Below are 4,054 nucleotides of genomic sequence, written 5' to 3'. Positions count from 1 at the left end.
GCTGCCGGAGGCGCCGTCACCGCCGCCGCGCCGCGCCGGACTCACCCTCCGCGAGCACAGAGTCGCCCAGTGCCCGTCCGGCTCGCACTTGCCCCGGCGCTGTCTCTATGGAGCTCAATGTACTGCAATGGCTGTGAGAGCGGGAGCCAGACGCAGCCTCCTCACTCTCTCCGCTCTGTAACATTACTCTCCAGCCAGCGCGCCTCCTATTGGCTACCGCCAACTCACGGGGCCCGCTCATTGGCCCGCTCCCTCCCATTGTCCTGACCAGAGCCCGGCGGCCATTGGCTGTCTGCGGGGACACGTCATCGAGGATTGAAACAGCGCGCAAATCTGAATGTGTGTGGATGCCGGGCAGAGAGGCTGAGGCGGGAGAGGCAGAGGCAGAGGCAGCAGCTGCTACGGGAAAGCGAGCTCTATGGTGTGTGTGCGAGTGTCTAACCCGAGCCGGCCCCACGCCGGGGCGGCCGCCGGGGCGCCGCGGGCCGCACTTCAGCACGAGGGTCTCCAACTCCTCGGGCAAAACGGACACCCGCAGGCCTCCCCCCCCCTTCCTGCCCCAAACTCACGTCAAAGCCGTTAAGATTAGGGGCCCCAGCATTTTAACAACCCTCCCAAAGTGAGGGCGACGGGCTGCGGTCGCGCCCCCGGAAAACTGGGGGCTCCTGCTGGTGTGCAGGGGTGCCGGCAGCCCCGAGACGGGCCCCTCCGCCGCAGATGCGCCAGGCCTCTGCAAAGGCAGGGCTTTCCCTACGAGAAGGGGACACGGCCCAGGCGGCCCGTTCTGAAATGCCCCTTTTTCTGGGCTCGTAAGCCGGAACGTCAGGCTCGCCGAGCGGCAGAAATCTTGACTCACTGCACAGGCATTCGGTTTCAGCCTTTTTGTGGGTTTGATCGAGTTTCACAGCATGTCTAGGACTTTTTATTTAAATACAAAGCACTGTCTTAACTTCCTGGAAATCAAATAATTATTCCACGTAATTTAAAGCACAGGTATTTCGTTTTGATACGGGGTACTCCGGCAGGAAATGTTTGCGAGGGCCTGCTAGAATTAGCAAATTCATTAGAGACCACATTTTTAACTGTTTGGCTGTTTTATTTGACTTGGTGTGGATTACTGTTACAATCAAACGAATCCTTGTGATGCGATCTTCCCCTCCCATCACACCACTTAGTGCATCCATGTACCTGCGCTAGGATTACAGGGGCTCCAGGTATATGGTTACCTGCAAGACGAGGTGGAGGCCCAGAGCCCGTGTGCCCAAATCCACAGGCTGCCCTTTCTCTAACTCACCAAGCTGCCTGGTGGTAATAGGCAAATACATTCCGTCTGTAAAGAAAATGCGCCTGTTCTGAAGACAATACACATACATTGGTCCTTTATGAAACTTATCTATTCCTCCTGAACCTGGGCAGACCACACCCCTATTCAGTTATAACAGACTTCCCCTTTTTCACATCTAATGGTATGGTTATACACACTTCTAAGCCCTTCTAAGCCCGCCAGCCAGTTCCTCCAAATATAATAGATCGGAGTTAAAATAAATCGCCTTATTATCCTACTTTTATTTCTTATATCTGCTCTAAGCATCTATAACCTAATGCGTTTGCTCAAATTTATTAAACTGTTTGAGAATAGGCTTAGATAACCTTTCCTGACCCATGATTTAATCTTTATTCCTTTTTTTTTTTAAATACACAATTGGTCTCAGGGATTATAGTCTTAGTGAATGGACAACACACAACACATGCACAAGAAAAATAGTATAATATTAAAGAGCATATAAACTAGTATAATGCACATTCGGTGTTTAAAAAAGTAAACATCAAAGTTAACTTTTAAATTGTCATTTTCAATTGTCATTTTACTTACTCTACTCTCCTCTACTTGTCAAACTGTACGCTTTATTTCAATCTAGACATTTATTCCAGTCCCGTTTTACCATCTCGATGCCCGTGTTACAAACTGTTAGTGAGAACGACTGACACTTTAGATGGCATCCATGGCATCAAAATTTGATGATGGTTATTTGAAGATAGCACTACCGATATTTTCCAGAAGCAGTTTTGGATTTGTGCTGTCCCAAGCATACACCTTTCCCAATACTCTGGAAGACCTCACCCCTGCCAGGGTAAGTTCATGGTTACAGAACAACAGGAGAGTGATGGACCCACCCAGGTTTCTATTTCAACAGGACGGTACAGTGAGTAATAAGAGGCACTGGATTTACTAGACCTGGGTTCAAATCCTCACTCAGCCACTTACTAGCTGATCTGAGGCATGGTTTTTTAAAACTTCTATGTGCTTCAGTTCTCCCAGTTATAAAATGGAGGTGATCACAGGATTGTTGTAAAGATTAAACTTTTTTTTTTTTAAAGGTTTAAAATTGTTATGCAGATCCCTTCAAACCTATGGCCTAGGGAACCTTAAATGAAGTTAACCTTGAGTTTTTCTTCGTATTTTTATTTTCTATGAGGGCACTGATGGTAAAGCTAAGCTTAAAAAAAAATTCTTTGCTTCAACTGGCTTTATTTTTCCTTCCGTTTTGTTGTTGTTGCTTTTTTTTTTTCCCAGTTTTACCGGGGGCCTTTTTTGTTGGGGGGAGGATTTTAAAAACTTCCACTTACAGGTACCACATTTCTCACGTTTGTTTTTCCGTGATATAGGGAGGGAGAGATATAAAAAGGAAGAAACTTTCAAATAAACCCTACAACTTCTAGCTCTAATCCTGCAAAGTTGATGTTCACTTATTTATAATATTAGACCCTTACCTTTTTCAGCATGAATCCTTAGCCACACATTTGGCATATATATTTACTTTAGTGTTATTGGGTGTTTTATCCCAAATGACCAAGTCATCTAATTCAAAAAACCTGACCATCCTCTCCCTTGCCCACTGCAGCCAAGTGATTTACAGAGCTTCATCAACATCATTTTTGTTTTTCCCGACGCCTGCCTTGACACCCTCTGGGGTAAAGTACCTCTCTTCTGTGATCCCACGATATTCTGTATGTTAATTACCGTGCTCACAATTGTAATTACCCAGCTATGTGTCTGCTTGTCCCACTGCACTGTACCCCTGAAAGGCAGGGGCCCCATCTTATCTTTGTATCCCAGGCGCCTAGCGGGTGCCTGGCATACAACAGGCACTAAGCAAAGTCTGTTGAATAAATCAGTTAATAGCTGAGAGAGTACTTACTGCAAATTATTGTTTTAATCTTCCTCTTCCATCTTTGGAGAGAAGCATTTGGGTCTCTCTAAATCAGAAGGCAAGAAAAATAGAATAATAAGTGATCAGTAAATGTTAGGATACTAAAATCGAGGATAGCTAATGCACCTCGTTCTTATAAATTAAAAAGAAGAAGATGGAGTTGGGGTGCTGTGGGGGATCTCAAATATAGACAAACATGAACGTTTTGACTATTTACCAATTCCCAACTAGACTAAAGTTATATCTGTTTGGATACAGTGAACTATAGCAAGCCAAATAAGAATTTATCACAAAAACTACAAAAACGTCTGCCCAAATGTTGCTTCCAACAGGCCGTTGAAACTTAACTCCGATGTAAAAAAATACAAGACGCAAGCAGGGGGGCTGTGAGTCTTGAGTTGGAGGATACTGTTTTCTCCCGTGCAACGAGTCCTAAAGCCGAGCTATGTGAATTCTCTCGTCTCCATCGAAAAGGGCCAGCTTCTAAAAAGGAGTAGAAACAGTAAACCAAACTGTCTGAAGAGGTCAGCCATACTCAAAAAACCTTATTATTATTATTTTTTAGGGTGCCAAAAATAAAGGACAGAGGAACTCGGGATAAGGAAGGAGCAAAGGGCTGTGAACTCAGGGCTATAAGGTAGGACTGTGTCCCCCCCCCACACACACGCACCACCACCCCGATCCACCACACGTGGGCTTCTGCTAGCCTCTGAGGTCCGTGTGGTTTCCCAGCTCTCAGGGCTGTGGTGCCTCATCTAACCTGCAAGGACGTAGCAGGACCAACTGGGCAGGCACCAGAGGCGGAGGGCAGAGCGGTGGTGTGTGGAGAACCGGAGCCTCGT

General features: G+C 46.3%; 1 protein-coding gene across 1 annotated transcript in view; it reads right to left on the bottom strand.

The window, feature by feature from the left end:
• HMGB1 (high mobility group box 1) overlaps positions 1-210 on the bottom strand; it is a 5,988-nt gene extending 5,778 nt beyond the window's left edge. The window contains exon 1 of the mRNA XM_011360196.2: positions 46-210. The gene's annotated coding sequence lies outside the window, so the exon portion shown is untranslated. The remainder of the gene's footprint in view (positions 1-45) is intronic.
• Between the last annotated feature and the right edge of the window lie 3,844 nt (positions 211-4,054).

Source organism: Pteropus vampyrus, unplaced genomic scaffold, assembly GCF_000151845.1.
Source record: "Pteropus vampyrus isolate Shadow unplaced genomic scaffold, Pvam_2.0 Scaffold52, whole genome shotgun sequence".
Classification (NCBI taxonomy): Eukaryota; Metazoa; Chordata; class Mammalia; order Chiroptera; family Pteropodidae; genus Pteropus; species Pteropus vampyrus.
The sequence above is the reverse complement of the archived record's forward strand: the minus strand, read 5'-3'. Positions and strand labels throughout refer to the sequence as shown.